Source organism: Epinephelus fuscoguttatus, linkage group LG5 (assembly GCF_011397635.1).
Source record: "Epinephelus fuscoguttatus linkage group LG5, E.fuscoguttatus.final_Chr_v1".
Classification (NCBI taxonomy): Eukaryota; Metazoa; Chordata; class Actinopteri; order Perciformes; family Serranidae; genus Epinephelus; species Epinephelus fuscoguttatus.
The window spans coordinates 34,045,339-34,067,981 of NC_064756.1; positions in this window are offsets into that span (position 1 = coordinate 34,045,339).

The window sequence follows — 22,643 nt, forward strand, 5'->3', positions numbered from 1 at the left end:
CTGTTTTATATTATATATACTATAGTATATTATATATATACTATATATTATTATATTATACACAAGGCAAGTTTACAGGACTTCTGATACACACAGAGTCAAAGTCAATATGTGTTAAGTGATGCATAAAATACAGCATAAGACATTAAGAACATACTGATTTAAACACGTTTTTTTAGAGAAGTTAAAAATGAAATTAAGTTCTTGTGCTTGCAATTCAGTCAAATGCAGTGGAGATCACTGATTTTTAACCTGGTTTTAAATGTGTATTAAGTTGATGGTGGTCCTCTGGAAGTTGTTTCCAACAAGAGTATTTAGTGCTTAATGACCACAGCACACACCATACATCTCCACTGAGTTCAGTTTGGACTCTGGAAATGATTAGCAGATCACTACCAGATGATCTAAGAGGCTGAGGGAGTTTATACAGTCAGAGATGTACATTACTTTGGTCATAAAACAGTGTGAGTTTTTTTTAAAGACAAGCAGTTGCACTTAAAGGGATACTTTGCCAATTTTTAATCAGCTTCCTAACAATGTGAGTAGTATGTGTAAATGAATTTTTTTAAACTTACCTCCAGCTCACCAGCACCCAGATCTTGCTCTTATTTGCCAGCAAAAGAAGACAGATTGTTGCTGGCTTCAGGGCTGTTCTTCGAACTACAGACTGTACCTACTCACCATGCTGGCTGTGTTTACAATGAAGGACTGTTGGGGCAGGTGTAAATTGAAACAAGCCAATCACGTCTTGTCTTTTGACAACTGACTCAACCTCACACACCTCATCCCTCTCCTCACAACATTGCGCCGCTGACAGCTGTTAACCGCTGTTCCTACTTCGGCACTAGGCCTGTCACAATAACAAATTTTGCTGGGCAAGCAATTGCATAGAAATTATTGCGATAAGAAATAATATTGCATAATATTGTGCTTTTAAGACCATTTTATAATTGTTGTAATTTTGCTGATTTTAGACCATTTTTTAAACTTATATAATGATAATAAAGGCATATTGATGCAAGTACAGCCTTTTAAAGAGAAATAAACATTTATTTAACAAGAATATTTAGGAATGCAAAAAGAACATTTAAATATCTGAAATAACACCTAAAAATATCGAAATAAATAAATACAAAACAGAGTCTCTCACTCTCAGGTGTGCAGTTAAGTTGATCTATTCGCTCTTTTTGTTGAGATGGTTTTAGAACAAACCCGACACACTGGCTTGTCCAAATTACTGGGTTCCCCTCTGTCATTTGATTTAAATCCAAAATACTCCCACAGAGGGGCCGTGGCATTTGGTTAGGAACAAGTTCCATGTCTTTCTCTTACACTGAACTGTGGGCTGACCGTTAGCCGTTAGCCGTTAGCGGTGTCTGTAATAACTCAGTAACTCAATAAACAGTCTGGGAAAAAAATATTTTTTCCAGTGGATATCTTAGTTACAACATGATTGAGCTAGCAAAACAGTTTTGTGTTGCTATGTGTGGTATTTATTCAGTTTTGGGAAATCACGATGTCTAGAAAGTATCAGTGGCTGCAGCTGACAGGGACAGCTAACAGCAGCAAAGCTAACATCAGGACGTCATCGTCAACGAAACTACTCCAGTTAGCTCAATCATGTTGTAACTAAGACATCCGCTGGAAAAAAATATTTTTTTAATCCAGTATCTTTGGTGAAACTGCGCTGAGTTCAGCACCAGAGAGGAAATATCTGTTGCCAGATCTCGCGAGAGTGTGTTGTTGAGACAGAGACAGGTCTTGAACAAAGTAAATTTTCTCCTGATTTGTCTGTCTGAAATTTACCATTTTGGTGTCAGAATGTTCTGAAGATATGTGGCTTATGATAAATGGGTCCAATATTTGCTTCCGTGACTATGGGGCGAAAGAATCGGCCATAATCTGTAATCACGTTCATTTCTCCCACTGAAGTCAATGGACTCTGGACCTGCGGTTAGTCTCCTAAAGGGGCGTGGTGGGTGCAAACCCCACATAACACTGATACAGGAAACTGACTCGCAGTAGACCGTCTTGGGATATCCACCGTCTTTGCCCTCATGAAGATCGCACTGTGTGTGTGTGTCCCATAGCCCCGCCTCCCCCACCGAGACAAAGGCACTTGATGACAAGAGATTTCCCTCTGTTCATTATGCTAATGAACCAACTCACCTGGCTGCCAGACAATGCACGGCCGGAAAAGTTACCGTCTCCCTTTAAATTTACCATGCAATTAACCGACTTATCGCATATCGCGACAGGCCACCCCGGCACTACTGCAGCATCACGGGAGACGGAATCCTCATTGCCAGGAAAGCATAAAAGGGAATCAAAAAGGCAACGTGACTGGCAAATTGCCTTTCCCAGATGGAGAGAGCTGCTGAAGGAGAAAAGCAATGTAATCACAGGCTGACAATGGCTAGCGGCTAACAGCTAACAGTGGTGCAGTGATGCGAGGAGAGGGATGAGGTGTGTGTGAGGTTGAGGCACTTGTCGATGTTAGCTGTTAGCCGCTGTTACACCAATGATGACATATTTATGAATGCAAACATCGATTTTTGCCAATAAACAACTGAAAATGTTACACAGTGTCCCTTTAAGAGAGACCTGCCTCTCTGTCTCTCACTGTCTCACAAACTCAGATCAAACGCTACAACTAGGTAGTGCTGATAAATATGAACCAAGATTATTTTACTGTGTTGCCTATACCTTGCCTAAAATGTTTTCAGAAACATATTTTAGCTCACTGTTTGACTGTAATACAAGCTTTTTATTACTAGCCATATTAGGCTGCCATATTGTTTTGGATGGGCAACTCGCATTACATCACCCACCAGCAGGAGCATTTATTGGTCCAGTGCAGTCCATTCTAATAGTTGTAGATTGTTCTCCCTCTTGAGCAAAAGCGAATGCCACAGCTTGTATTCTCTGTTTTTTCTGGTCATGTAGCACCACTTTCAAAAATATTTGTATCTTTCTGCCTCTGTAAAAAGACTTATTTAAATGTCTTTTCTCTGACACACTTGAATTTAGTAGGTAGACCTGAGAATTGGTGTGATGTGTACACTTGCTTCATTGTTAAATGAATTATTTTGGTTCTGAATATACCAACATGTGAAGAATATACAGAGGACTTTTATTTTAAGCAATATATTTGTAATAACAATAGATAACAACAACTATGTGTAATGTGTAAGGGGTCACTGGTCGTGATAAATAATTAAACCCATGGACAAGTCTCCTGCAGCAGGCAGCATCTTTCAGAGAAAAAGCTCTTAAAACCCCAATGTACATTACATGCACAGCACCCAAACAACAAACACACACATTAAATTGACAAGCTGGTGAACATAGTGGAACATTTAGCAGCTGAAGACACAGGCATTTCCCTCAGGTGTTGGTAGAGACCAAAAAACAGCCAGGAGAGAGACGGAGAAAACTGGAATTACAATTATGAATGTTAATGTTGCTTCATGTCCGCAGGATGTGTGAGTAGGCAGCTGCTTACTAACAAGTTCAACAAACCAGCGTCAAAGGTGATAATATGTCAATGTTGTGTTTAAAGCTTGTTCCCCCAAGTGACCAGAAGAAAAAAAATGGTTACTGCAGGTTTAGAGAAATGATGTTTGGTCCTGAAAAATAGCTCAGGGAACAGACTCTCGGCCAAGTTGTGTAAAAACTTTTGTTTTTATCCATAGCCTGTTCTGTTACCTTTGTACATCCACCAAAGTATAAGTCACTGTATTTGTGTAACCCCTTTATTATTCTAAAGAAACTTGAGTACATCTTCCTTTTCTGTATGGTAAACTTACACATGTTCACAGCAAAAAATATAATTGTGTTAAATAGAGAATAACTTTTTCATCATTGACTTAATGGTCAATGGATAATTCAGCTTTAAACTGACAATGAATATGTTTTCTAAGGCTATATAATATGAAAAAAAAACATAAAGAGAGGTTGGTTTGGCTTTAGGTACCCAGATTTGGTTTGAATACTGCATCTACTACTGTATATGTAGCTGCAGCTGGAGAACCAGAGTGGTCGGTGTAAGGGCAGCGGTCTCTGTGCTCGCTTACTTAACCTCTGAGACTCTGCTGAACCCGGCACTGTTTCCATCCACACACTCACACTAGGCAGCAAAACACTATTCAAACCGAAAGATTTTTATTCTGTAAGTTTCCAAAGATACAACATACTGTATGTCAGGTTATATTTTCTCAACATCATGTGCAATATGACTTTTCAATATCATGATCACATGTCAGAGTCATGTGCAGTACTACTTCTCATTGTTATATTATATACAATATAATGTTGCTTATCAGGTGCAATCTGCATTTCCCTCCGTTTTAGGTTATTTTTAGTAACTCTTGTTCTAAACATATGTTACTTCTGTTGTCTTCTATTGTCTAACACTTTATATCTTGTATATTTTAAAACTTTGTAACTGTAATTTGAAGCATTCTCTGGCACAGGAATTTCCTTCAGGATGAATTAAGTTTTGTTAAATTGAATTGAATTGAATTTTGGGGAGTAGTCTGTACCGTATTTCCAGACTGCATTTTGTATGTACTGAGAGTAAAGAGGATGTAAAGTATTTGTTTATCTACCTCACCTACATTTTCCCAGTGCATCTGTGGAGTCTTATACATGAAGCCTTGAGTTTGGAGAGGCAGGCTTTTCACCAGATTTCATTTGCTTTGTATAAATCAACATATTACATTCTAACATAGCAAATAATCAAATGCTCTTCAGTTTCTCCAGTCATGTATGAATGTCAGACTGATTATAAAATGTCTTTATCTGTTGTAAACCTGCTGTGGCTTGTCCAGATGTTCCCATCTTTTTGCATGGAAGCTGTTCATTCCTGAACACACAAACGACTTAGTCAATCATTTATCCTATTATTATCTTGTCATCCATTTTAATCTCTCTATTTGCCTTAATTTTGCTGTATAACTGGAATGAAACATCAGACAATGTGTTGTTACAGTGACAAATCCTAAAACAACACACCAGATTTGTCTGTCTCTGCAGACACAGCTGTCACAATGACAGAGTCATCAGATTGAATTCAGTGCCAGAATACTTAGGCTTTGGAAGAGCTCCATGAATTTCCTCCAACTGGTAAAACCATTGCAGGATGTTTGTCAGAGGTGCACCTTGAAGAATTGATTTGGCATCAGTTTCCCAGGGCGAACCAACTGGAGGTAATCAGCCCCCCCACTTGTTTCCGCACAACATGTAGTCCACTGATTGCTCCTCTGGTTCCACAGCTATTTTTACACTGTACATTTTCTGTGCTGATGTTGATGGGCCACCTCTGGTGCACATTTGTGATGCTAGGGTTACTGTCTGTGGGGCTTATATTTCAGTGAAGAGTATGGGTTGTCTGTCTGTCTTTTAGACTTTAAACGTTTCATTCCGTTTGGCTGAGAGTCTGCTTTTTCCTGTGAAACAGAAATGCTCAGATGTAGAGGCTAAATGGGGTTATGTCTCAGTGGTGATCTTTTGCTCTGGGCTCACCTCAGGGTTTTTGTCCTGCTCATGTCCCTCTCCTGCTTACACCGAGGCCACAGGATCCAATATAAGAGGAAGCACATTCCCTAATATTACAGTGAACAGAAGCAGGCTGCAAGACCGTAGAAGTAAATGAAAAGGAGTGAGGAATGTATTTCTGAATAAAACAAAAGACAGATTCACAAAACAGCTCCTACAGCCTTGTCCAACTGTTATCAGTTTTCAAAAAGATCTTTGCCCGTTCCGTAAATATTGATTCTGACGGCACAGTATTTGTAGGAAAAATGAGCGGAGCCTAAAATCCACAGCTGTGGGTGAACACAACAAGCTCTGCTCCATACATTTTTATGCAATCAAGTTCCACTGTCTCAGGGGTAGCCTGATTTGAAAACCTAATTGTGGAAAAACAAGAGAAAATGACTGCTGTGAATAAGATCAGTGATGTCCAGCAGACACACTACACTAATATGTTTGTAATTCTTTCACAATGCCCAGAGGGACACCGAACAAGCTCATTCTGATCGTCTTGTAAAACATGCTCATCAGACCGACTCTTTGCTTTTGCTTGCTTGTTTTCAGCTCCTTGTTCATGTAATGTTTTAATAGGTTTTACATGGAGTGTGTGTACTTCCATTATTGTACGCCTGCTGACAGATACTTGCAAGACCTGTTTTTTCCCCACATGAAGCTTATTGTACATGAGGAAATACCGGGAAATACTCAACAAAGTCAAGGGTTGTCACAGTGGCTCAGAGGTTTGGAACAGTCAAGCTAGTTCCTGGCACTCTCTGCATGGACTTTACATGCTCGCCTGTGCTGGACACCCAAACACACTCCCCTTTAGATTTGAGAGCAGTAATCTGTGTGTCTTTTTTTGGAGCTGCCTTTGGTGTTTCTTGTTCTTTGTGCATGCTGCAATAGCAACACAATCGCCAGGATAAATGTTGGCATTGAAGGTTCTGCAGACATTCGTATGTTATCATGTGGCAGATATGCTGAACCTTTACGTTTCTTCAACACTGTAGTTAACAAGTGGATATGTTTAGGCACAAAAAACAGTTGATTAAGGTTAGGAAAAGATCATTGTTTGGCTTTAGGTACCCAGATTTGGTGGCACAAACATGGCTGGAAATGCTACAAGTGTCTTGCTTATTGGTCTCAAACAGTGGACTGCGACTTGGCGGCCTTTTCACCTCGGCGTCACACTATCCAACATCCCTTTCACCTACCGATGACAAAATCATCGTCATTTACTAAATAACTCTAGAAATGTTAATATAATAGGTATGAAATGTACAAATGTAATGTATGCTTGGTTTGCAGAATCATAGTGCCAAAATTTTCCTCTGGCGACTGGGCAGTGCAATAGTTAAAGTCCATGTTTGGTCATGTCACTCCTTACATTTCCTGTTTCAATGCAGATTTTTGATTTGTGCATGAAGAAATTTAGCATCAATGGCTCAAAATATTTTAAACAATTGTAGGCCTCTGTCAGTAAAGAGGTGATATTATAAAAGCTGATGAAAATGTAATCGAGTAGACAGTAAAGGTGCGGTGCAGTCCTTTGCTTTACACAAAGCCTTAGCATGTTGCCAAGATTCTACTTTACCAGAAAGTCATGAAATTACAAAGAATAGGGGTGTCCAGGTAAGACATATCGTCGCATGACCTTTTGCATGTCATTGCCCAATCTGTGTCCATGATAACTCGTAAAATCCTCACATGGGTCATGTCGACAGAAGAGACAAGTACATTATTAAAATTCCATAAATGGCATTTCATGTGGCAAGAACCAAATGACATTTTCTTGGTACTTGTAAGTCCCCTGTAGACTTTTAATTCTATGGTTAAGAGTTTTCAGTTTTCTTATTGAGGAAGAATAGCAGCTGTGGTCACTGGTCAGCTTTGTATTCAGACATTTCCAATGGATTCCACTAGTTTCTATGATGGGAAAACAATATTAAAATGTCTATTAAAAACTTCTCTAACCACTCGTAATCTACTTCTCTGTTGTCCATCTGTATGCTCAGTATGTCCCAATCATTTGACCAAATATGACAAAATATGCTGCTTCCATGTCAAGCTATTGCTTCCATCAAAGGCTCAGCCAGAAACGGCATATTTTGCCATATTTTGACAAATCTATAAGCGTCTGCAACATACTGAACATACAGATGGACATCTGAGAAGTGCCAGAGCCAGAGTTGCTCTGTTAATGAGCCATTTTCGAAGCCTACAGGGAGTGGTGCACAAAAGATTGATTTCAGATGAAAATTTATTACAAGTGCTTTACAGAGTGTAAATAAAGACACAAAAATGCCAAGACATACTGTACAAATCTGATACAGATAAGCCCACTCTGCAGGCAGAAGCGTGAGTATGAGCAGTATCATGAAAACTGAACATTTAAACACTTATAGAAGCACCAGATATTGTTAGCAGCTAGTCTTATAACAGTCCTGCATTTTGATTCAGCAGCCCGAACTCATTCTTGGCGTTAAGCCATTTGGGATACCTCCCTGTATCACACTGACTTAGATCAAACAGAGGAGGAATTAACCTGTGTTAGCACTGCTTGGCCTCAAGTACAAAAAATAACACATAACGGTGATTAAACCTTATTTTAACAACTGGGGGGATTGTAGATGTTACCTTATTTGGACCTGGACTAGTCTCTTCATCTTCTTGAATTCACAGCCTGATGCTTTGCTGTCATGTTTGGAGCCAGAAGGCATGATCTGCCTCTGTAGTGGTGAGTATTATTCTCTTTGAACAAGGTTGTGAGGAGATACAAAGCCCAGATATGTGTTTATGGCCTTAAGCTTTCTGTTGTTATGTCAGGTCATTATCATTATGGCATTATACTGACCACAGGAAAAGCTAGCACTGACAGTAATATGCTGAATATGCTGGGCCCTGCAGACAATCAATACAAGTGATCTATGACATCTGCCTAATATTGTGTCAAAACAAACTATGGCAAACCAGAGAAGTGTGTCAGTGTTAAGTAGCGGCATGCACTGCTAGAATACAAAGAAAGAACTGATCATTTTTTAAAAAAAAGATGTATGTGGTTAAAGCTAAAGCAAACATGGTCTAATGCTCCAACAATTCAGATTTTGAACACAATTTCAGATTGGTAAAAACAAGCAACCAAAAAGGAGGCAGAGAATACATATTGAAATAAAGCTGCAGCAATATAACAAAGCACTCTCTTTGGATTGCATCTTTAAAGGGGCAATAAGCGAAATCGTTTCACCGCTAGGTTTGCTGTTGTGCACTGCCTGTAGAGCAAAACAAAGTGTGTCATGAGCCACTCCTCCCTCTACCTCTGCTCTCCAACACCCTAAACCTAAACAGCCAGCTTAGTTTAGCAGTTAGCAATGTCTTTCACTCACTCTCGGTCTCTGCTGTGTTTAGCTATTTCCCTGCTTTCCTGTTAGCGTTAGCACTACTCGGCTACCACGCTAACGCTCCAGCTCCAACTGAGCCAGGAGCTGGGCTCACGGTCTCACAGAGAAGAGTTGAAACGTTAGCATGGCAGCCCATTAGTGCTAACGTCCCCACGCTTCTCCGCCAGGCTCTGTGAGTCGGAGCCGAGAAGCGTGGGGACGTTAGCGTTAGCACCAGTCGGCTGCCATGCTAACGTTCCAGGAGCCTGCTTCTCGGCTCCGGCGAGCTCTAGCTTGGAGCCTGACGGGCTCACGGAGAAGACAGGAATGTTAGCGTTAGCTCCCAGAGTTAGCACTAGAGCTACTACGGCTATTGGAGTAACTTACAGCTATGGAGCGCTTCTACCAGCTCTTCTAGTCACTGAGCCTCGCCTCCATCTCAGCAAATATATTGCATTTATTACAGGGACCATCATCATTGAAGTAGGCAGGGGAATAGCTAAACACAGGCTGCCCGCTGGGCTACATTTTACAATGCTAATTGCAAATGTTAGCTGGGCTGCCAGGCTACTCACCTAACACAACCGAAACGCCTGACCCATTGCTGGGACTGAGCCGCTAATAACTCAAGCTCCGGACATTAACCCACGCTACAATTGTAACATTAAATTTAATTGAATCGACATAGCGACATGTGCCGAACATTACTTTGACACTAATTAAAACAGACATTTGACTTTATGTTGTACCTGTCCAGGAGAAGAAGAGCTAGCTCCGAGTCAGATTGTAGCCCCTTTAGCTCTTGCAGTGCTCTCCACCTTGGAAATGCAAGGCCAATGTTAATCCGAGTTCTGTCCCTTTCTTTATCCGACAACTTCTTTGCCAACAACCATTGTTTCTTTTGAGGTAATGTCAGATCCTGGTCGTCTTCAGGTGGACGTTCCGCTCTCTGCCATTTCATTTTGAAATTACGCGCTGCCATTGCTCACCGGTTGTAGCCTTTTATGGGGGGGGGGGGGGTTCACATGAACGCGCAGCCGGACCGGCTTGTAAACAATGGGCTGGAGATCAACACAGAGAGAGTGTGTGTGAGGTCTTGCTATACTCCAGATGAAATTACACCTCTAGTTCTTCACATAGCAATTTTTTTATTCCTTCAATCTAGAAATGATGAATTTTCGCTTATTGCTCCTTTAAGAAAGTTGATCTATTCATCTTGGGTTGGGGTGGGTTTTGCACTGGTTGATTTCAGATTGGGTCCAAAAATCTCTGCTCCACTGTCCCTGAGTCACAAAGTTTCAGCCTGCTTTATCTTGCCTCTGTTGTCGATGTTGCGGCACTCCACAGGCACACTTTCTTGGCTCCCATGGGTCCACACTCTGTAAGGCCTCTAGGGAAAACACAAACACAGCCTCCAGTTCCACAAGAACAATACAGACTCCCCAGTGCACAGCCATGCTCTCTGTTGCCACTCCTTCTGCAGAGTACAAATGCATTTAATTGCAGAGCTGCATCGCCTGTGGTTTCAGAATAACAGCTTGTGTAGATCAGCACTTTTAGACAGCAAATGTGTCACAGTATAGTAAGTGTAAAATGTCCAGTACCTAAGTTTTATGACTATGGCCTTTGGAGTGTTTTGTGTGGATGTTTTGAGAATATGTGTTACCTGGCTCATTGAAGCTAACTAGCCCTTGTATACCCTGATTGAACACTGTGTGCTCATTTCCTACAACAAATCAAATCCAATCCCATGGCCGAGTTTGTGCTTTGTCACTTATTATATTTGCAAATTTCATGGAACAGTCATATCTGAGGTTTATGCTGATGATGTTGTTCTCTTGGCTTCATTATATCGTGACCTCCACTATGCACTGGAGTAGTTTGCACTTCAGTATGAATTGGGATGGCAGTCAGTACTTTCTGATCTGAGGCCATGGTACTCTGCTGGAAAAAGGGTGGCTTACCCACATTTGTCTGGGTGTCTGAAAAGTGAAGGGTAAAAGTAAAGGAATTCTTGAATGTATCTTGGTCATGAAGAAGGGTAACATAGAGTGTGGGTAGAAAGAGGGTGAGGAGCTCTACTAGAACTGCTGCTCCTTTACGTTTAAGGAGCCAGTTGAGGTGGTTGAAGCATTTGATTAGTATAGGCACCTGGACACCTTGCTGTGGAGCTATTCTGGGTTTGCCCCGCCGGGAGAAGACACTAGAGGGTTACCACTGGAAGGATTATATATCCTATCTGGCTTGGGAATTCCTTTGGGTCCCTGAGGAGAAACAGGATGATGTGGCTGTGGAGAGGGGCATCCAGACTACTTGGCTTAACCTGTACTGTACTCCAAACATCTTCTGCATGGAGGCCATATAAGTGTTTTTTTCATTTGTTGGTTTTACATTTTAACATCACTTCTGTTCCACTTATATTTCTAATTACCACACATTCAGGATGGAAACCAGAAGACATCCTGATCAAACAGTGTCTGTTTGCACTGCTCTTGCCATAGATGGAAACACAAGATCCTTGTGATATTGCATCATAACTCAGGGGAAGTCTGCTGTGCCCTGAAGACAAAAAATGTCCTTGTCAACAAATGTAAACAAAACTCAACATGTGTAAAAATAATATACTATCACATACTGTCAGTGCTTTTAAAAGCTTTACTTGTGTCAGGATAAAAAAAATGTGTCATCCAAGTACGCAAGCCATTGTAAATAACTTTATATTTAGTGATGTTGTTTATTGGAAATAAAAACATAAAGAAGCTGCAAACTGGAAGAGAACAGAAACAGTTACTATGACATTAAATAGGTCAACCACAATTTCTATCGTACAAGAGAGGATATTGTAGTTTGGTTATTTGTTCACGTTCACACCTTCTATTTCAACACTACTCGTGACATTTCCATTGAAGTTCCATTTTCACACCTTTCCTTTTATGTACCATTATAATAATGTGCATTGTCTTGCACATCATAATAGAAAATATATTTTAAATAGAAACTACACACTAAATTAACATTATGCTTGGCACATAATCACATTAATTGTGGTAGCAGCTGCTGCACCAAGTGTATATAACACCCTCACTGTAGTCCCAGTTTGTGCTTGTTAATTAAAACATATTTTGTTCATGTTTGATCATGTCGTTTTTAAAAAAAGTCATATATTGGAGCCTGTTACACATTATAAATATGTTGCATATAAGTATGTTTATAATTTAACTCACATTAAAGTATCTCTAAAAAGTTATTTTATGATCTGTCATTAAATGTCTTATGGAAATAAACAGATGACATTAGTTTACAGTGGAATGAATAGTTGCAGAGATATATTTAATAAAACATCCTAAACAGAGGGATCATACACATCCATTCAGTTATAGTACACAATGTGGCTTCAAAGGGAAAATCATTTCCTCTTCTATTTGTGAATCATCTTACAGTAAATCAAATTAATTGTTTGCAGTCCCTTCACAAATAGGCTACCAGGAAGGCTTGTGTACTGACACATCTGGAAACCATCTTTAAAATGTAAGCAATGAAAGATTTGAGTTCACTCCCACTGCATGTGGAAAATTGAGGGACTTTTACGATTAGACAGCCAGGGCCAGAGAGTACAAGTTGGTAAATAAGAGAAGTAAATAAAAGAAGGTCTCCAGTGTTGTTACCTTTTGTGAAAATATACTCTCTGTTCTGAATATTTTTATCTCCTCCTTAGTAAATTAGCCCAAGCAGCTGTTGTTTTAGGGTTCTGTTGAGCTTCAGTTTGGTTGGAAATGATTTCTGCTCTCTGTTTTGTCTGGTTTGTGCCTGTAAATCTATTTTACAAAACAGCATTATTGGCCTCAGGAAAAGATGGAACTGTCAGCTGCACTTTTCTTCCCCCTGTCTCCTGCTGCTCCTTCCTACTCCTACATCACCTTTCCCTGACACTAGATAATACACTGACAGCCCATTACTGCTTATCTCATGCTATCCACCTTAATCACAGGCGTCACGGCCACGTCAAAATATCTTATGATAAAATTGCAACCCTTTTCTGATAGTAGTTTTGTCACATCATTAGAACACAGTCAGAAGTGCAAAGTTTTGACCGTCCTTCTCTTTGATAACAGTGTTTCTCCCACCTGTCAGATTGTTATTAAATACAAACAGCAACAATTTATCTACTCCAGGTACAGAGGGAACTGCCGATAGCAATACTTGACGTCAAATTAAGCCTGCATGATGTCATTTATGTTTTATATTTAATAAAGGTTTTTCTTCTGTGAGAAAAGTGTGACAACATTTTAGGTTGACAATCACAACATATTTCTGCTTCTATTCCAAAAATGGAAGATTCTCATTGTCTGATTAAACACAAACACAAAAAATATATATAAATACAATTTTTTAAAAAAACTTAAAGTGCACTCTACAGACATCTGCAGACGTGATGCAGCCGTACTGAGGAGGACAAACTTTTCATCGAAAGGCTCTGAGATAACATTATCTTCTTTTGTTGAAAGTAGTGAATTTACAGCTCGCAGATACTTAATACAACACAGTCTCTGGTGTCGGCAAAAAATGTTACACATTTCCGATCTGTTGTTAGCACTGTTAGCTTCTTTACTGAATGCCACCGTCACACTGAGCCTTGTTCAAACTTTAAAAATTTTAATGAAAAAAAAATATAAAGCGTTGAATATTCATAATAAACAGTCAAGTGAGTTGGTTACAGCCCTCATGCACTCATAGTGCACAGACTTCTGCCTTTGCCAACTGCCCAAAATTGTGATTCAGATCTGCTCCAAAATTTCATGGATTCTTCATCGGCCCATCCTATACCCTTCCATCAAGTTTCATGAAAATTGGGCAAGTAGTTTTTCTGTAATCTTGCTGACAAAAAAAACGAAAAAACAAAAGTGAAAACCTAACCTCCTTGGACAAGGAAATAAACATCACACCTCCTCTCAGACCATACCACATTTGTTAAAATTGCAGAGTTAGTTGGGTGCATTTTGCTCTTGTTACTCCATACCGAACAGAGCTGGGAAGTCCAAGAGTCTGTGTCTGAGCATTGGTAGGGGCCACAGTATGAGGCAGTATGTCTACGTCTAATAGGAGAAAGAAGAGACATATTGGGGGTAGTAGAAGTGAGGCAGTTATCCTGTCTGTTAAGACATCCTCTCTCATCTGCACTGATGCAAGGCAGGTTTGCATGATGCTGATCTGAATGTCAGTAATTCCAAGATTTTGTATTGCAGCTTTGGGGCATCCATTAACATCACATGCAGTTCCTTAATCTCTGATCTCAGTTTGTTAGAGTTGTCCCTAAGGGAAGGGAGGCAGGGGGGAACCAATGAGGCAAACTTTTGATGACCTTGCTGGCCTTATCAGTCTTGCCAGCCAGGGCAGGAGAATGCTGTTCCCTTTTTTTGCCATCGTCATTATCAGCAGGGTCGGTGTTACACAGTGTGCTTGGTTTGGGTGAAGGCAGAGGAAGGGGCAGTGACCAGGGGGTGAATTTAATGGTAGTGTTAGCTAGTGCTTCCATTTTATCAGTGAATCCCAAAAGGGACGAGGCAGGGGGGAGGGGAGAGTGAAGGGAGGTTTAATCAGGAGGCTTATCAATGAGCAGGTTGTCAACATGCTGATGTTTTGAATTGGTGGCACCAATGCTTTCGTTAGTCAGGCTCCATCATCTTACACCCAGCTGATGGGTGTCACGGACCATCTACCCTGACACATGCCACGTCCACAGAACAGATTTGAATTATCCATGTAGTTGATGCTGATCCATGTGTTGAGTTCTAAGAATCTGCTGAACCAGTTCATCCCTCTGTTGGCTGCTGGCCGTGGGCTTACAGTTTGTCCAGATGAACATAAATTATCTTATCCCTACTCGTCATACTTTGCCGCTTGGGCAGAAGCCCCTGGACATTACTAAAATGGCACCAGGGGCTGCCTTTTGTGTTGTATCTTGACGTGGAAGGTGATGGTGGTAGAGAAGCTGTGGTCGGTATTTAGGCAACAGAGCAAATTGGTGATGGTTCAGGAAAGATTGCAGATGTTGCTTAAAAGAACACCTGGCTTTAAGTGCCACAAACACGGCAGTAAAAAGGGGTTGGAGATTAGGTTTAGGCAACAAAAGTACTTGGTTAAGGTTAGGAAAAGATTGTGGTTGATGTTAGTCATGTGAGGCGACTCTCGCAAGGGGTCTGTGGTAAGGTTTAAGCAGCAAAACAACTTGGTTATGACTAGGAAAAGACTGCAAATGTTGCTTAAAAATAGAAAACTTTGAGTGGCACAAATGCAACTGGAAAGACAGTGGTGTGTTGCTACAAAACACCCAGCTCTGAATGGCACAAAAGCTGCAAACAATGTTGTTGTTTGTTGGCCTCCAACACCACTCTCTTGAGTCAAAGTCTGGTTTTTGTTGATCCCATCCACCCTGAGTAGACTTTCACACTCTCTAAACTATGCCTGTTGCTCTAAACATATAATAATGATATGGATGGGTCTACACTGGAGTTGGTGAAAAGCCCGGTGAGACCAGGTTATCCACACAGTCTAACAGCTCAACAAAATTGTGCTTTAGCACCTCTGACTGCTCTCTGTAAAAAAACATAATTGGCCCCTCACATGCAGATAATTTGATTAATTTTGGGGGTGTTTATTCATCAATTTTCTCTTTCATTTCACAAATCATACCATGTGGGAAGCAGTTTGTTTTAATTGTCCTACCATTAATGTTTCTGACAGGGATGTCTCCCACAACCAGAGTTACAGGTTGAAACATCTCTTCAGGGTTTTTTGAAATCTCTTATTTGCCAATTTCTGTCATCTTACACTCTTAATACTCCCATATCTAAACTTATACGTAGTCACCTCCACATATCACTGAGATTTGGTTCAAACCTGTTTTTCAGTCGTAATGCCAGGGTTGACTGTGGTCTGTGTTTATGCCCACCTGTGGTTGTCCGCCAGATGTCCTAGGTCGATGTTGACTGATCTGAATCCATAAATTCTACCCTCTGTAGCAGTATAGTCTTGCACTTGTGTTCAGGTTTGGCACTCAGATTATCTTTGTTTACCACTGAGTACAGCTGCAACTTAGCTTATTTAAATAAATTTGTGCTGAGTTATGTGGAGGTTAGGGTGAGGGTTGCACAGTTACATGCTGGCATGAAGGAAGAAGAGGAGTTTGACCTGAAGGTTATTGCTACTGAGGCAGAAACAGCGAATCAGTGAATCTGTGAGAGTGAGTGTTGCCCTTTGAAGGCTTGCAGAGAGTAAAGGGAGCAATTTAAATCCAAATCTTCAGCCAGTTTGGCTCTTGGTTTTTGTCTCTCTTGTCTGTGTCTGCTATTATCTGACGTGTTGGTTTTTACTCACTGTATGTGTGCAGCTTGATAATGGATGAATAAACTTTTGACATTGATGAATCTTTAATGTATTCATCCATCCATAATATCAGCACAGTCTCAGAACTTTGTTGTTTCTGTTGTAATAATTGAAAACAAAGGCATTGCAAAGCCGACACGCACCCTTTTCTTGCATTATTACTTGTCCTCTGTTCAATTGTATTGCAGGCATGATTTGTTTGTATACGCATGCTGTGCACTAAAACTGTCCAGGCTATACACAAACTTGCATTTCCCATTTTGAAAAGTATTTTTTAATAATAATAATGATAAGAAGAAGAAGAACAAGAAGAATATGGTGTGACATCTGAGGAAGACAAACTGGTCAACTCCATGGTGGTCCACAGAGAGAAACAATTAGACAGCACATAATGTGGCAGTCACTGTTTGGTGAGTCCAAAGATCAAATTCCCCTAATCAAAAGAAAGGATGATATTCCTCGGTAGCTGCAACAATTAAAAACTCTGAAGGTTAAGTCAAAAACCTTGCATAGATTCAACCCCAAATATTCTTTATCCTGACCATAAAAAAGTCACATTCAAACAAAACTTAGTTTTTTAATTATACTTATCAGTAAGAGTCTGCACCCACTTTGGCACGGTGGTGCTTAGCAGGTTAGAATGCTAAAATTTAGTAATTAGCACTAAATACAGTACACACTTTGGGCTTATGTGAAGTCATTAGTTTTTGCATACAATTTTGACCTGTAAGTGGTTCTAGATGAAAAGTCAGAGGATCACCAAAGTCAATCTAATTAATTCTGCAGAGTTCACAAATGTCCAGTGTACCAAATTTTATGACAATCCATACAAAGTGCTGGGACATTTCACTCAACACCACAAATGTCAACCTTTTGGTGGCTCCATGGGAAAAGGCAGAGGGTCAAGATAGTCAATAGGTTACATTATTGGAAAACCATGACTGTCTGTACAGCATTTTATGGCATTATGTTATTCAGACATTGACCTCCCTGGAGCCATGCTGCTAGTATGCACCAAAAATACAAACCTTACAACCAAGAGCTTCGGTGTGGACACAGCCTCAAAAAACAGTTTGTGACTTAAGTTTGTCATTTACTGTGCTAAAATGGGGTTGTGTTTACCGTGTTGACAAGAAGAGTCCATATGAAGTACTTACAACCTTGTACGTTGACATTTTCTGAAAGCTCCGTGTTCAGGAGTTTTCCAAGTTCACAATGTGTTTGCAGAGGTTATCAGAAATGGAGGAGGCCATGAACATTAATTTTTTTGGTAGATGATAAGAAAGTATATTGTAATTTTTAGTCATATTGAGTTCAGTATGATTTTATGATACGTCTGAGGACAATATCAAAATCCCCTGTGGTCTCGTCTTTATCCTGTGTCATGCCATTGCATTTCCTGCATTATGTGACCCGCGTGCTAGCTAGCTCAACTGTCAGCCTCTGTGGTCTCTAGACGTTGACAGTAGTGTCCATGTTTCCATTGTCTTGCAGTAGTGCTCTCACAACTTGAATGCCAAGCATATTGTGTACATGGCTACCAATGTGGTAACCACAAGCTCCTGAGTTCCATTTAAAGTTAGCAATTTTTTGCAGCATTACAGTCAGACTTAGTTACACAATAAGTCACAAGGTAAGAACCGATTTGTAGTTTTGCATATTGTTTACCATTTGACATAGATGGAAGGCAATGCAGCAGTCATTCTTCAAGACAAACCTGATATCTGTCAATACTAATATACTCACTTTGTAATACTGAAAAATAACAATAGCAGTGAAAGAAAATGTTATTTCTTGAAATGGGTTCTAACTGTTGGTGAAGAGGAGATTACAGTTTTTCTTTGTATTGCTTAATGTTTTCTTCTAAGGGTTAAAACAAACTAAGAGCACCTAAAAACACATATGAAATATAGAATTACAGTTATTGAGGAGTCGCTGTGACCTGTGTTACCCTGCATGTAGTGTAATGTTTTTCATGATATAAAGCTTTACTAAGATACCTTTGCTGTAGGTATAGTGACACTTTCATGGGGAACTTTAAATTAAAGACACCAAAGCCATCATCACACAGTAGTGTACTAATAATTCACCCAAGGGAAAATTCAGATTTTATCTTTATGACCTCATCATCATACTTTTAACTGGTACTGTATATTGTACCTTTACTTCAGCAAAACACAACAAATGTGCTGTGCTGGATCAACATACTGCTAACTTAAAATAGCTCCCTAACACACTGTAAACATGTTTCAGTCAGCCTACCAGGGAATAGAAATACACTGTGAGGCCTTTTTTACCCAACTTTCTGACACACATCTCAATTCAATTATTTTGGGGGAAAAAAGACAGTGCATGCTGTAAAAATGTACAAGAGAGGGGAGAGGGGTTGTTGTTCACGTGTCAGATTTGTATTTTTATAAATACCAGACTTGTGAGGAAACAGTGAGGAAATTTGTGTGTGCATCATTTTTGTGCATAAGCTCCACTGGAAGTTTACACCCTCTGAGCTTATCGCCACTGTTTATGAGAGCGCTTGCCTCAGGCTTACAAAACACCAAAGTGTTACTGCAACACCTGATTAAAGCTGACATATTTATTCAATCAGTACTCAATAAGAGCGAGCAGCGTACAGCAGCTGTTGGGGAATGTGCTCAGAGTGGAGGATTGTTTAATAAATTGGGATTCCTGTAAAATCATACCTGAGTGTGCAGTGCTCGCACAGTGAAGTGCTCTGACCCTGTTGTTTTGACATCTGGTTATTGTAAATTTAAAATGGATCAAGTTCAATCATGAGCTACTTTAGCATTAACTTAATTGATAACAATGTTAATGTGATTGCCTTCAAGTAACTACCTCCTGTAATACTACAAAACTATAGTTGTAACATCCACCCACAACCTCCTACAACCTTTAAACATACAGAATATTGGGAAAAACATCTAGACATTTATTGCATTCCTAGGTCTAATTTAATAATATATCTTGACAAATATAGACAGATATAACCCCTGCTAAAAGCAAGTTTATTATAAAGAGAAAAAAAAACAATCTTTAGAAGTGAACGTCAGGTTTTAATGTTAGTAAGACCTAGCACATTAATAAGGACTGTGACTCTTAATGTCTGGTTTTTGCTGTACAGCATGCGGGTAAAGGTTGGAAAACAATAACTCAAGCAGAAGTATAAAAGGCAGATACACTATAAAAGTAAATTACAATATCTCATTTCAGCAATAACACATGACAAGGTTTCCTGCTATATAAAAATGATGGCTGAGACAGAGGCGAAGAAAGCCATGAGCTAAAGAAGAGTGGCATTTCCTCCACTAAGTCCATTTATATCTGTACATATGGACACTTAAGATTTCATTGTTACATTTATACCATGACATTTTTTTTCTCAAGTTTGTTAGCTAAAGCTAAAGTTCCACTGATTGTCACACACCTGAGTGTGTGAAATTTGTTCTCCGCACTTGACCCATCCTCTGAGGGAGCAGTGAGCAGCAGCAGTGCCGCACTCTGGAATCATGTGGTGATCTAACCCCCCAATTCCAACCCCTGATTCTGAGTGCCAAGCAGGGAGGCAATGGGTCCCATTTTTATAATCTTTGGTATGACCCGGCCGGGGATCGAACCCACGACCTCCCAATCTCAGGGTGGACACTCTACCACAAGGCCACTGTGCTGGTAGAGCTGGCAGTTTAAAGGTTCTCTGTGGTATTTTAAGCCTCGTTTCCACTGAGCAGCCCAGTTCAGTTCAATTGGTACACATTAGAAAAGTTATTTTATCGTTTCTATTGTGAAAAGTTGGAGATGGTACAGATAGATCTGCCCTTATTTTTCACAATCCTCTGTTGGAGTTCCGAATAAAGTGATCTGGTACTAAAAGGTGGAGCCATAAACACTGCAGTCCATTAATTGGTCAATAAAAAACCGTCACTCTTGCTCAGGACCATTCTCAGAACCCATCAGCTATATTCGGCGTCGGACTTCCGGGAGGCAGCGATACAGCCCCTGGGGGCAGACCCCCGATTTTTTGGCATTCCGGCTTGAGGAGGCGAATTTCCGTTTATATATAAGTAAATATGCTGAACCATTGCGATGGATTCAGAGTTTGCAGTGATGCCAATTATGCTCCGCCTCATTAGTTCACCGCAGGGACCGTTTAACCTGGCAACAACTGCAGCTGACTCAAACGTGATTGGTCAATATCATGCGGACTACAAACAGACTACAACCGGAAACCAGGGCTCTTCTGCTCTTCTTCCGGAGGCAAGATCTCCAGGGGTTTGCCTACAGACTCTACATTCACTGAATGTAGAGTCTGTATATAGAGACCAGCTCAGGACTGACTTGATGCTAGTTTTAAAAGTTATGTAACCATTGTTCATACTGGTTCATACAATAGTAAACTATTGCTATAAAATGAACGGAATTGCTGCCTCGATCAGCAGCTGTAGACTGAGAAAAATAATTTAATTCATTATGCCAACTTCCAGCAGCTACCCGCAACTTTTATAGTTGAACGTTTACTTCTAATGTACTCAGTGCATAAGTTGGCAAGGTGAATCAGTCAACACACCTTTAATGTTAATATATCAACTCCACTCTGACCATTATATTTGTTATTATTGTCTCTTGAATGACATACGCTTCAGTGATTATTGGACCTTTGAGCACTGAGGACTATAAACAAAGTGCAGATGTTCCTCTGTATCACTAAGGAAGTGTGGCGAAATTTGGACTAAGCAATGAGTGACAACAACCCTGCCCACATTTAAGAGTACTGTCTTCTTTGGAAACACTAAAGGGATCTACAGTATGGTCTAAGTACATGTCCACAGGGGTTAATTTTGGTTCTACAGGTTCTATGCCCAAAGTCTTTCGTGGACATGAGGCTTCTCATCTCAGGTAACACTTTCAAGCTGTTTTAATGCCTGTGAGCCGGCAAGAGTCATGGTCGCAGGCAATATGTTGTTGGGTTGTCCATATGACTGTACATCATCCCATTCTTCTGAACCAGGTATCTCTAGACTGCCTCAAGGAAATTTCCTCAAATTGGACACAAACATCCACTTAAACAGAAGGATGGAGTTATTAGATTTTGGTTGTCATGGGTCAAAGGTCAAGGTCACTGTGACCTCAATTGTCTTATTCTTGTGAAAACATTATCTCAAGAACACCTTCAGGGATTTTTTTTATTTTTCAAAATTTGGCAAAAATGTTCACTTGGACTCAACAATGAATTGACTGAGTTTTGGCAGTCAAAGGTCTAGGCTATTGTGACCTTGCATCCATCTCATTCTCTTGAATGCAATATCCGGAGAGGGCCTTGAGGGAGTTTCCTCAAATTTGGTACAAACGTCCACCTGGACTCAAGAATGAAGTGATTAGAATTTAGTGGTCAAAGGACAAAGGTCAGGGTTATTATGACTTCACAAATGTTTTTGGCCATAACTTCAGAATTTATGCAACTTGACACGTGCATGGAGGCATACAACCATGAAGTAGTAATTATAGTTCTGTGAATGGGTGATCAATTTGTTGATATTGTGCACGAGGACATGATCCTCTCCCCACTGCCTTAATTAAAGCCTGTCTGCCAACAGTCTCACCCATTATAACATCCATAGTTCACTCATCCCTTTCCGCTGCTACTGTTCCACCATCACTGAAGACTGCTTCCATCACTCCCGTTCTTAAAAAACCTGGTTCTGATCCCAATGACCATAATAACTATCGGCCCATTTCCAACCTCCCATTCATCTGTAAGATCCTAGAAAAGGCAGTAGCAACCCACCTCCAGAACCACCTGCACAATAGTCTTTTTGAACCATTCCAGTCCGGTTTCCACCCAAAACACAGCACAGAAACAGCCTTAATCAAGATCACCAATGACCTCCTCCTGGCAGCAGATTCTGGCCTTCTCACCATCCTCATCCTCCTCGACCTCAGTGCCGCCTTTGATACCATCTCCCACTCCATACTCCTGGAACGCCTGGTTGGCACTGGGGTCTCTGGTACTGCATTACAATGGTTCACTTCATATCTATCTGACAGGAAACAGTTTGTTCAAGGGAAAAATGTTTATTCACAACCATCATCCATTACACATGGTGTCCCGCAGGGATCAGTGCTGGGACCGCTTCTATCATCATATACATCCTCCCCCTTGGTGACATCCTCCGTCACTTTGGAATTCATTTTCACTGTTATGCTGATGACACACAACTTTACATCTCCACTAAACCAAGCACCCCCCACCCCCCACCCCACCCCCCCACTCTCACTGACTGTCTCCAGGCCATCAACATCTGGATGACAAACAACTTTCTCAAGCTAAATGGAAAT